General features: G+C 40.5%; 1 protein-coding gene across 1 annotated transcript in view; it reads left to right on the plus strand.

Moving 5' to 3' along the window:
* The window catches only part of NCKAP5 (NCK associated protein 5), an 890,670-nt gene that overhangs the window by 791,605 nt on the left and 86,458 nt on the right, over positions 1-12,607 (plus strand). The gene's annotated exons all lie outside the window — the stretch shown is intronic.

Raw genomic sequence — 12,607 nt, forward strand, 5'->3', positions numbered from 1 at the left:
TTGTTCTATTCTAAATTATATGTAGTTTTCCTTTTATGTGAGTTCAAGTTCGTACAGTGTATTTTTTAAGTAATATATTTATTATGATGATAGGATAGAAAACAAACTCAGTGAGGGAAAAAGGTGCATGGAGCGAGTCTGGAGAAGACCTGCCATGAGCTTTGCAGGCTCTCCCATTAGAGTCACGCAAGATACACAGTGGGTTGTGACAATGTGTGTTGAATGTAGTCTATCAGGAAAACTCGGTAGAGCCTCAGTGCCCAGGATTTTATTAAGGGCTTGTCACACAGGCACCCTTCGTCCAGCATGTATCAAACTTCTAGACTCCCAAAAGGAAAGCAGGTATTCAACCAAACCACACCATATATACACACAGCTTAGGCATGGTGAGCCACTTTGATTAGCTCAGAGGGTGAGCTAATCCAAAATCCGGATGCCAGCTAAGAGCCAACCTTGGGTAAGAGGGCCTTTCTGCTACCAAGAGATAGTAGTGAAGCCTGCTATGTTAATTTTCTTTTCCTGTGTAGTGGGTTATATTACCTATGCATATCATTGGTAAACAGTAAGTGGAGAATTAAAAAATATTTGTTTACAAAGGACATTAAGTCTCCTAGACTGAGAACCATTTTCTTAAACAAAATAGTCCTTCACCCCCAGATACCCACCCAGAGAACTAGCCAGAGCTGTGAAATTACAATCTTTTGTTATTGGCTTCATGGGCCCTAAATCAAATACTGAAGTAGAGTTAATTTTTTTTAATATGTTTTACTTCCTTCTCCCACCAGCAGTCTGTTAATGAAAAGGTAGCAAACAGAACATTTCTTTTCCTGTATTACGGACAAACCCAGAATGGCCTATTCTACCCCCTGTTTCTTTATCTGTAAACTTCCTATTTTAACCTGGGTATAGTCAATACTGGAGAAGGCAATGGCACCCCACTCCAGTACTCTTGCCTGGAAAATCCCATGGACGGAGGAGACTGGTGGGCTGCAGTCCATGGGGTCACTAAGAGTCGGACACGACTGAGCGACTTCACTTTGACTTTTCACTTTCATGCATTGGAGAAGGAAATGGCAACCCACTCTAGAGATCTAGCCTGGAGAATCCCAGGGACGGGGGAGCCTGACGGGCTGCTGTCTATGGGGTCGCACAAGGTTGGACACGACTGAAGTGACTTAGCAGCAGCAGCAGCGTAGTCAATACTCAACAAACAACAGTGGTTTCCGCTACTCTTATTGTTCTATCACTAATCCTGTAGCAAATGTGAACTCTAATTTTTCTTTTAGACCTGAAGATCTTATTGACTGCTGTTGTGGATTTCAAACATGATTTTGACTTGAGAAACAAGGATGATTTCAACATGAGGGCAAAGCCCAGGGCATGTCATGCAAATAAAAGTTGAATGTGGTGGGCATCAGATTACCTCTGAAGGCTCTCCGCGCCACTTTCCCCCACCCCGCCCCACTTGATGCCATGCTGTGGACTGAAATAACAGTTCCAGCAGGCCCTCCCTGAATACAACATGCATAAACAACAGGTGTGCTGATTAATTGTTTTCTCATCATGGTGCATATTTCACACCCCATAACTCCCTAATGAAATACCAAAAGAATACATAAAATTAAATGATTCAAAGATTTAAAGGGTTTATCCTTTTTATGGCAGAGTGGGAATCCACTGAAAACTTGAAAAGAAACTGTAACACCACCACTAGTGATATCCCTAAATAGGTAATGTTCTTATTTTTGCTTCAAAAATTGACACTTGAAATGAAATGAAGATGGAAACCCCAAAAAGTGAGGTGGGTACACACATTCAGGGAGTGTAAAGCAGACCATACTTGGATTTTTACAAAAGGACGAGATTATCTCATCCCTTCTGCTAAATGAGCAATTGAAAACTCCAGGGAAATGTAGCACTCTGTGACAGTGGTCTTTTGTTTTCCCATTGCTGTTTTCAAACTTGCCTTTGACCTTTGCAAGCGGGAACTAGAGCGTGACTGTCTAGAAAAGACCAGCTCAGCATCACGCTTGTAGCCGTATACCATTCCTTTCGCCGCACACCCTGCTCTGCCTGCATTTCAAACCAGATGAACCTAACATGAGTTTTGTTAAGTGATTTTTAGTGCATAAGTATGTTGTGTAAGATTCTGTGTTACCATCTGTTGTGGAGCCAACCATTTTGCTGGCATAAATCCATATGGCTCGCCTCTCCCATCCCATGACCAGCCCAAGGAAAGTAGTTAAAATGAAATGTGAGCAACAGTGAAACTTGAACCAGCCTGTCAGGCAGTTCACCTCTTCTGTATTGAATTCTACTAGCATTCCCTTTCCTCCTCCATATGATTTGCCCTCTGATACATGGGTTGGATGCTGGTAGCTTTGGGGTCCTTGTGGGGAAAAACCTTGTCATTATTGAATGAGTTTCTATTGACTTTGCTGAGGATGTGAAATACTATATTTAGAGATCAAATCAGATTTTTAATGTTAACTGAAGAGACCATTAATGTTTAACTATTAGTAACTTCCCCTTCCTTGTTTTTTTGTTTTTGTGTGTGTGTGTGTGTGTTTTTTGGTCTTCTTCTTAAGGGCATGATCAGCAAGGCAGACATGTGAATTGTATCATTAACTAGGCTTGTCAGAAACTATAGCATCCTCGTTATCATGCACTAAATTTTGTGGATGGTCATCCTGGAAGTTCATATTAAATTTGGTGGCTTACCTTGAACATGCTATGTTTCATTAGACACTTACCTATGTAGAGACGCAGGAAAAAGAGGTAATTTGTCTGTGTCCTGTGGGCAGCACAAGGACAGCTATCTCATTATGAATTAGAGTCTACTTAACTACACTTGAAGTCTAGAAAATTGGCTTCAGGATATCATCCCACTGATAACCACGTACCAAGATCGCTAATACATTGGCCTTCCTGAGACTACTTGTGCCTCTCTTATATGTTCCTTCTGACACTTCAGGTTGACTCGTTGAATCAGTCAGGACAGACTGGATCACCCTGTGGTATGTGTGTGTGTGTACTCAGTCATGTCCGACTCTGTGATCCCATGGACTGTAGCCCTCCAGGCTCCTCTGTCCATGGGATTTTCCAGGAAAGAATACTGGAGCGGGTTGCCATTTTCTTCTCCAGGGGATCTTCCTGACCCAGGATTGAACCTGAGTCTCTTGCTCTTCCTGCATTGGCAGGCGGATGCTTTACCACTGCGCCACCTGCTGTGATAGCAATGATAAAACCTCTGTGGTTTCAGACATCAAGTCTATTTCTTCCTCATGTTCCATGGCTCTTGTGGATCAACAGGGGAGCTCTGCATGTTTTAGGCATGCAGGGGGCATGGCCTATGAAGCAGATACCATCTCAAACATTGCCAGTCACCAGGCCAGGAAGAAGAGAGTTCTAGGAGGTCTCACATCACTATTAAAAGCACTCTGGTCTGGAGCACCACCTTCAGAATTCACCAGCCAGAACTAGTCACATGGCCCCACCCAACCGTAAAACAATAGGGAAACACAAGGCAACGCCTTCACAACAGGAAAGCGAGTTAGGCATACTTTCTAGCAGCACTCAGGACCAACACACTCGATCAACATCCTCCTTTCTTTTCCGTACTTTAAAAACTGGAAAGCCACATGATTTTTCAGCTTCATTTTCTCCTAAAAGAGTCCATGTGGTCCTGATTCTGGCCTGTGAAACCTAAATGGAACTCTGCAATGGGGACTTATGAAAGCTTTGACTTTCCTGACAAAGGGGACTGGGCATAACCATGGTGTTTTTCATTCATACTTAACTCCTTCTTCCTGTCTGGAAGGTGAAGCAGTGTCAGCACATGTAGCAGCCATCTTGGCATGAGTTCCCCACCCCTTGCCCCAAGTGGAGGGGAAAAAAAAAAAAAAAAAAAATATATATATATATATATATATATATATATATATATGGCATAGCAGAAAGCTGGGAAGAGAGAATTTGGTTCCTTGATGATATCGGTGAACCACTACACCTGAACTGCATACCTGTGGACATCCAACTATGTGAGAAATATAACCCTTGTAGGCTGTAAGTCAAACTTTCCTTTTTTGTAACTAAATGCAATCCTGAGACAGTCTTTCTATGTTTTGAACGTCAAAAGAAAAAGATCCCCTTTGGAAGAATGTCTTACAGTCACTCCAATATTATTAGAATATGGCTTGGAGAATTAGTGGCTCAGACGGAAAGTGTCTGTCTGCAATGCAGGAGACCTGGGTTTGATCCCTGGGTTGGGAAGATTCCCCTGGAGAAGGAAATGGCAGCCCACTCCAGTATTCTTGCCTGGAAAATCCCATGGACCTTGGAGCCTGGTAGGCTACCGTCCATGGGGTCGCAAAGAGTTGGACACGACTGAACGACTTCACTTTCACCCTCTTTTAGACCACTTTTTGCCAGTTGGTCCTTTTGGTTTCTCATTTTATGTTGACTCTCTTCCTCATGATAAGGTAGTTTCTTTACAGTAACAAACAATCCCCCAAGTCTCAAATCGCCTATCTCTGAACTTCTTGATGTGTGAGAAAACAAATACCTGTATGTTTAAGCCCCTGAAAGTCAATGGTTCTGCTTCTTAAAGCTAGATGCTATACCCGCCAATACAGTCTGGATTATTCTTGAACTTAAAAGGATGTGTTACCTGTAATCTGTGAAATGTTTTCAGGTTTTCTTATGAAGGGCTATTTGGAGAGATGATTCTATATAATACCTCCTTAAGAGTCCCCAGTGTATTTCCCATGGTCAGTTCCATCCATCTGAAAAAAAGAAACCCTGCTAGAAGCATCTTTTATCACATTTTCCATTCTGTTTCCTTTTTCTAAATTGAAGGACTCTCTAAAAGAAATCCTTTAATAAAAATATAAAGCTCCCATTCTGTGATTTTTACAAGTCTGGTTTTCATGACTTTTGGGGGTACCTGGGACACACAGAAGAAAATCTGTTGGAAGTAAAATGAAGGAAGAGAAGAGAATATACTGTGGTTTTAAAAACTTTATGAAAGCCTTGAAACTAGCTATGAAAGTATTTCCGTTTCCTGAGAATTTTACAGAATAGGGCTGAAATCTCTCAGAATGCAAAACACTTTAAAAACTGTAACCTGCTTAACATTAACCTTGACAAATTCAGATTCTGTCATGTGAATGAATGAAAGTGTGCACCCTTGAGAATTCTGGACCTTGAACATCTAGATTGAAGTAGGATAGCAGAAAATTATCTTTATCTTTCTCTCTCCTTCCACCTTCCATTCCATCCCCATTCTCTCTTTAAATTTTTAACAGATTGAGTGAATGACTTTAACAAAAAATCTAATGAGAAAGTCTCTTCAAAAGCACTGTTGGATTCACTTCTTATCACTGGTACTTCCCGGAAGGACAGCACTTTGCTTTATGACCATGTATTGATCGCTAATATCTTTATTGAACCTTGTCTCTTCTTTGCCTCCTACAGGCAAAGGGTGAGAGTTAGATAATAGTATTAATTTTCCAGACATCTGCACACGTTTTAATGGCCTTTTGAAATTTGAAAATCGTTTCTCTGTGAGCCCACCACAGGGCTAAAATGCCATTAAGGTCTCAACTGCAACAATACATAATGATCATAGCTGAAGAGGTAGGCTTGTCAATGAAAATAAAACTCATTTATTTTAGTGGAGATTCAAATTAATAGAAGGTCCTTGCCAAACCAGAGCCAGTGCCTCCAGGTTCTAGAGGTAAATGGCAGGACACAGGATGGCTGAAATTCACCCATCCTTGTTCACATGTATGGAAAATCAGGGCTGGGAAAGATTTCCATGTCACATGCAACATGATGTGGAGGGTTGGGGAACAGTCAAGTAATTGGGTTCATAAACATTTTGTAGCCATGGTTCATTTTTTAAGATCATAGAGGCCTGTGGTCCCCTTGTCAGAATAATGCTTTGAAATGTATAAAATAAATGACATAGGATAATAAGGAAACAAATTATATTGAGGTATAGTTGCTAAAATATTAAAAAACATGACATATTAATATATGTGCTTCATTTCTAGAGTATAAAATAACAAGTTCAAATAGATTTCTAGCAACTGTAATGTGACATGAAGATGTCTGATTTCTGTCAGTGACAAAGTCACCAGTTAATATATCACTGAAGTTTGATGCCTACCTTCCTGTCAGAAGGAGATGCTAAATTTTAGTTCAGATTTCATTAAATTGAAGATGTGCATTCTCCCACCAAGTTCACAAATGCTGTGAATTCTATCCGTGGACTCCTGGAGTTTCATATTAAGAAGCCCTGAGCATCTATATTTTCTGTTTCCTGGCAACTGCATGTTTATGTAGCTACAAAGGTAATTATTTGTATTATTCCTCCAGAGGAATAAGTGCAGAGTAGACTTTCTAATAGCAGACTTTAGAAAATATTTGGATGACTGTGTTTCATATTTTATGTCACTCCTGGAGCATGTACCCCAAGTTTGATTCTGTAGAATTGGATTGAGTTCTCTGATAATAGCCATACTGCGTTTTTCTTGGCCATCTTACAACTAATAGAAGTGTGGAGCTAGAAGCACCTTGAAAGTTCTGTTTCTTACTCTTTATACAAGGCTACCTGAGCAGCTGTTGGGACCCTAGCAGATACGATGACATTTTCATTAGCTCTACCCAACTGGCCAAGGTAACCACATGGAGATACTTGCTTTACAATCTGACATCTGAAATTCTCTGAGAGTAAAGGAAAATTGGTTTCAAGGAGTCTTGTATATATTTTCCTTAGGATTCAACATTGGTTCTCTCATGGAACATAATTTTAAGGGACAGTAACTTCAAGTTAATCTATATATGAATGAAATTATCAGGAAAATGTTTAAAGTTTGAGAAAAGGAAGATTTAAAACCAGGGGAATGTGTTTTATTTCTTGTAGCATACTAGAGGAACCGATTTAGTCTGTCCTATTTCATAAGGATAAAGCAGCATTTGATAGCAGCAGCCCCTGTGATAAAATGATTATGGCAGCAGGGAGAAAGAATCTAATCAGAGAATTGATCTGTGGATTCCAATTCTGTAAGAGCCAACATCGATCAACATAAATGTCAATAGCGAGATCAGATTGAGAACTGCCTGATTCCTTCAGATGGTTCTGGAGGCTGATGACAAATTCAAGAAGTGAATGTGAAAAGGAACTGAAAACTTTTACAATCACTTGATTGACCAGCAGCAGGCTACATGGTACTTTGGTGGTACAGGATAGGCTAAAATTAATTAGAGATTGTTCCACTGGACATGAAACAACAGTCTGGTTCCAAATAGGAAAAGGAGTACATCAAGGCTGTATATTGTCACCCTGCTTATTTAACTTAATATGCAGAGTACATCATGAGAAACATTGGACTGGATGAAGCACAAGCTGAATCAAGATTGCTGGGAGAAATATCAATAACCACAGATATGCAGATGATGTCACCCTTAGGGCAGAAAGTGAAGAACTAAAGAGCCTCTTGATGAAAGTGAAAGAGGCAAGTGAAAAAGCTGGCTTAAAGCTCAACATTCAGAAAACTAAGATCATGGCATCCAGCCCCATCACTTCATGGCAACTAGATGGGTAAACAATGGAAACAGTGGCTGGCTTTATTTTGGGGGGCTCCAAAATCACTGCAGATGGTGACTGAAGCCATGAAATTAAAAGACACTTACTCCTTGGAAGGAAAGTTATGACCAACCTAAACAGCATATTAAAAAGCAGAGACATTACTTTGTCAACAAAGGTCCATCTAGTCAAGGCTATGGTTTTTCCAGTAGTCATGTATGGATGTAAGAGTTGGACTGTGAAGAAAGCTGAATGCCAAAGAATTGATGCTTTTGAACTGTGGTGTTGGAGAAGACTCTTGAGAGTCCCTTGGACAGCAAGGAAATCCAACCAGTCCATCCTAAAGGAAATCAGTCCTGGGTGTTCATTGGAAAGACTGATGTTGAAGCTGAAACGCCAATACTTTGGCCACCTCATGCGAAGAGCTGATTCATGAGAAAAGACCCTGATGCTGGGAAAGATTGAGGGCAGGAGGAGAAGGGGACAACAGAGGATGAGATGGTTGGATGGCATCACCAACTCAATGGACATGAGTTTGAGTAAACTCTGGGAGTTGGTGATGGGCAGGGAGGCCTGGCATGCTGCAGCCCATAAGGTCACAAAGAGTCGGACACAACCGAGCAACTGAGCTGAACTGAAAGGATTTTCACATTGTGGATATGTAGTACCACATGGTGAAATATAATAATGGTTGTTTTTGTAGCTGGTAATTTATAGTTGGACTTCTGTGATGGCTCAGAATAAAGAATTTGCCTGTCAATTCAGGAGCTGTGGTTTGATCCCTGGGTCGGGAAGATCCCCTGGAGAAAGAAATGGCAATCCACTCCAGTGTTCTTGCCTGGAAAATCCCATGGGTAGAGGAGCCTAGTCCTATAGTCCATGGGGTTGGCAAAGAGTAGGGCATGACTTAGCGACTAAACAACAACAATTTATAGTTAGATATGGCAATTTAGAGAGGGAGCAGAAGAAACTTAGTGAGCTTATTTACTGTGCCTTTGGGAGGCCATGTTTGGAGAGTGCAGTGGCCTAGGAAACTGTCAGTTCTCAGAAAGGTTTTTTAGGGTAGACTCCTGAAGTCATTTGCCATTTTGTATGCCTTTATTGACTGTGTGCCCACGGTTTTTGCTCAGAACATGTCCTCACCCCCATGTCATGTTAGGGACCATGGACAGCAACAGAACAAGCATCAGCAATGACTTTCAGGATCAAGAAAACCAGGGAGTGTTAAGGCATGTGGAATTGCTAAGGAGTAGGACAGAGGTGTTAGGTGGGGGGGCAGAAAAAGAAGAATGTGAGTATAAAGTATCTCTCTGCCCACTGCTACCTGGGGCCATCTTGCTGATTTGGCAGGAGATTCCTCTCAGATTTCCTGTCTAGGCAGGAGTTCCTTTCAGAGCATGGGTGGCCCTCCTGTGGGGGCACGAAGGGGAATATGTGAAAATAGGCAGCAACTTTTGAAGTCACCCTAACATTCTGATTATAAAGCAACTGTGACTCAGAATTGACAGAACTGACATTCATGGAATATTTACCTCTCTTTCCATTGCTATTTGCATTTATTTGTACCTCTGTGGGGTATACTCTGTTGGCACTGCTTGGAATGTGGAGTCTTACGTTTCAGATGGTCGTTATTACTTATGTGCTGCCAAAGTGGTGGTTCTTCAGTGAATGTGATCTCATGTTAGCTGTCTCATAACTACTGTTGGTTTGCACTGGTAGACAAGTGTCACTGCTTGAGGATAAACAGGTGGGGAAATGCATGCTACTCTGTTAATAAAAATTATGTCAAAATTCAGGCTTCTCAGGTGGCGCTAGAGGTAAAGAATCCTCCTGCCAATACAGCAGACGCAGGAGACATGGGTTCAATGCCTGGGTCAGGAAGATCCCCTGGAGAAGGAAATGGAAACCCATTACAGTATTCTTACCTGTAAAATCCCATGGACAGAGGAGCCTGGTGGGCTACAGTCCATGGGGTTACAAAGAGTTGAACACAACTGAATGACTGAGCACGTGTTAAAATTCAAAATTCCACTCTTAACCCAGTAAGCTTAGTAAAGTTAACAAACTGTATCCTTGCTTGATTATGAGTATCTTTCAGAGTTTAATGATTATCAAAGAAGATGATAGTCAGGGCCCACTTCGTGGCTGTGAACCTGTGCAGTCACGTAAAGCCTTAGAAGGGCCTGTGCTTGATACCCCCCTGTCCCAAATCATCTTAAAATCTTAATATGTTTTTCGCAAATGAACCGCTGCACTGGGTTCCGTAAATTATGTCACTGATCCTGAAAATAGCTAACATTTACTGAGTAATATGTCCCAAGCACTTGAACGAATGGAGTCTCTATCATAACCTTATAAATTCAGAAATTTCTTCCCTTAAACATCCAATCTTCAATAAACTCCTGTACATTAATATCACCATCTGACACAATGATGATACTTTTGTACATTCAAATTAGAGGGTTTCTTATTTCATTAGTTTTCAAACAATGGAAAAGTATCAATATCTATGAAAAAAGCTACACCATCCCACACGAAAGAGTTGAACAAGAAAGTAGAGATTTATATTGAAAAAAATTATTTGAAGCCCCTGAAATTGTGAACATTGGGCATTTGAGGAGAAATATTTGTGGTCCCCAACTCATAGTCTGAGAAGAAATTTGTTGTCTTTAAAATTAGCTGACTAATAACAAGTGTTCAAAATGGATCTCGAATTCTAAATAAAAATTCTTGGCAATTGGGATTTTCCTGTAGTTTCACAAGTTAGTCTAAGGGATAGTTTCTTGTCTCTGTAGTGCCTTGTAATATTTGTAGATCTATAACCAATTTCTTTGTAATAGTTATTTATAAATCAGTAACCAAAACCCGTTTTTGGTATTCTCTGAGATTGAAAATGTTGCATATGTTATCAAATGAAAAGAAACTCAGAGGAAGGTTAGTTTGCATCTTTTAAGAAAGTTCCCATCAAGGCAACTTATGAAAATTAATAAATCTGTAGTGATTTGAGAACAGAGTAATTTTAGGATTATGGTAACCGGTGATTATCTTAGAAGAAAATGGAGAGATTATGTTATTTGTGTTTATGCATCAAATATTCATTTAATACTTAATAATTCCCACTCTAAAAGACTAGGAATTTCTCTTTTCACCTTCTTTCTCAGTGCCTGGTTCACAAATTCATAGTGTTTACTGAACATGCTTGATGAAAGTAAAGTGTTCTGTGCTTTCAAATATGAAGCAAAAACAATGGAAGCATTGTTTTATGTCTCATGGAGGATATGCCTTTTTGATGCAGTTATAAACTGCCTAAAATGTCATATAGATGTTTGTAATCTCATATCATGTACTTTTCTTTTGGATGTTATAGCTGAGTCTGTAGTCAACTTACTGGAGGGTTTTCTGGGGAAACCAAGAAACAATTTTGATGTCATTTCTATCTCAGATTTTGTTTTTAACAGGTTGTCCTAATTTGCACACACACAAAATTGAAATTGAAATGGAGAATATATTTAACAAACTAATAGAAAAATAAAAATAAATCCACTTGACTTGATAAATCCTATGTAATAGCTGGAAACTGCCATTTGCCAAGAAATGATTTAGCTTAGTGAAATGTATTTTACAGCTAATCTTTTAATGTCTGTTTTACATATTACCCTTCCCACTGTTAATATTGAACAGTATTGTAAGCTAGTAATTTTATGTGCTATATTTCAAATTGCTATTAGGAAGCCACATAAATAACAATTTTCAACTGCTTGTTTATAATACTGTGAGGCATTTCTTACCTTGGGGTAGAGTAACAGTGGATTAAAAAAAAAAAAAAAAACTGCTGTGGGGATGTAACTCCAGGGAAATTATGTCTCAGATATGTAGCAACAAAACCTATAAGGCCAAATAAAGTCATGAGTCTGAGACCCTGATAATGCACAACTTAGTATTAACTGCCAAAGGTGCTGAGACTATGGGCCTTCGCTGAACATTCAGCCAGAAACTGCCTTGCTTGATATGTCTTCACAAATGTTATAAACTGAATGGGACTCCAGCAATTTGTCCCATTAGAGTCAGGGCATCGAGCCATAATATGCAGAGGAGGGCTCATCACAGAGGTCGTCTTCATCCACTCTGATCTGTGTCTTACCGCAGCCCCCCTGCAGGGAAATATTGTGAGAGTGACTCTTGGCGCCCGTGAAGGTCCCAGTGGTTATGTAATCTCCAAAACTCTGCATTTCATTTGTTCTCATTTTTCCTTTAATAATGTAAGGCAGCACCCATCTGATAAATAATTCCGCATGATTGGTTTTTTTTTTTTTTTTTGGTTCTTCCAAACACTGACAAGACATTTTCCTTTTCTAGAAGAATCTCGTGTATGGTCAAGCAATAATCGTTTGATGTTAATATCCCCTCACAGTGGTTGCAAGAACAGAGCCGGGCGCAGGTCTGGTTTCCTGCTGGCAGCCAGCTTGATGCATGGACTATTTTGGCATCATAGGAGGAGTCACTCTGCGTCTTCAGGATTAGTGCCTAGAGGTCTCTGGAGCATGGGCAGCTCTTAGGACAGCCCTAGCATGCAGCATGAGCGAGGATCCTGGGTGAAACTCCTTGGCAGCCCTTTTAGGAAGAAGCTTGATGAGAAGGCTAGAAGCTGTATGTGCCTTCTGTGGCCACATTTCCTCTGGACCCTTCTAGTGTCTTCTTCCAGGCCTTGTTTACATGGACGGGGTCATGGAGGCCAGCAGCCATGTTCAGCATTAGGGGAAAATGTGTGATGGGCAAAGGAAGGGGAGAGAACGCATGTGTTTTGTAGAGTGACGGGTTCAAATCCTGGTTCCACTACTTGCTCACCCCGTGTGACTTGCCACAGGTGCCTTGTTACTGAGATGTCCCTCTCACCATGCTTCTCCTCAAGTTTGCCGCTGTGGTCTTGCTGAGCTGAATGCAGGAATGTGTCACTCTCCCTCATCTCTGGACCTTTTGTGTAGGTATTGCCCAAAAGTCCTTTTTTTCTTTCTTGGC

This window comes from Capricornis sumatraensis, chromosome 3 (genome assembly GCF_032405125.1).
Source record: "Capricornis sumatraensis isolate serow.1 chromosome 3, serow.2, whole genome shotgun sequence".
In the NCBI taxonomy this organism is placed as follows: Eukaryota; Metazoa; Chordata; class Mammalia; order Artiodactyla; family Bovidae; genus Capricornis; species Capricornis sumatraensis.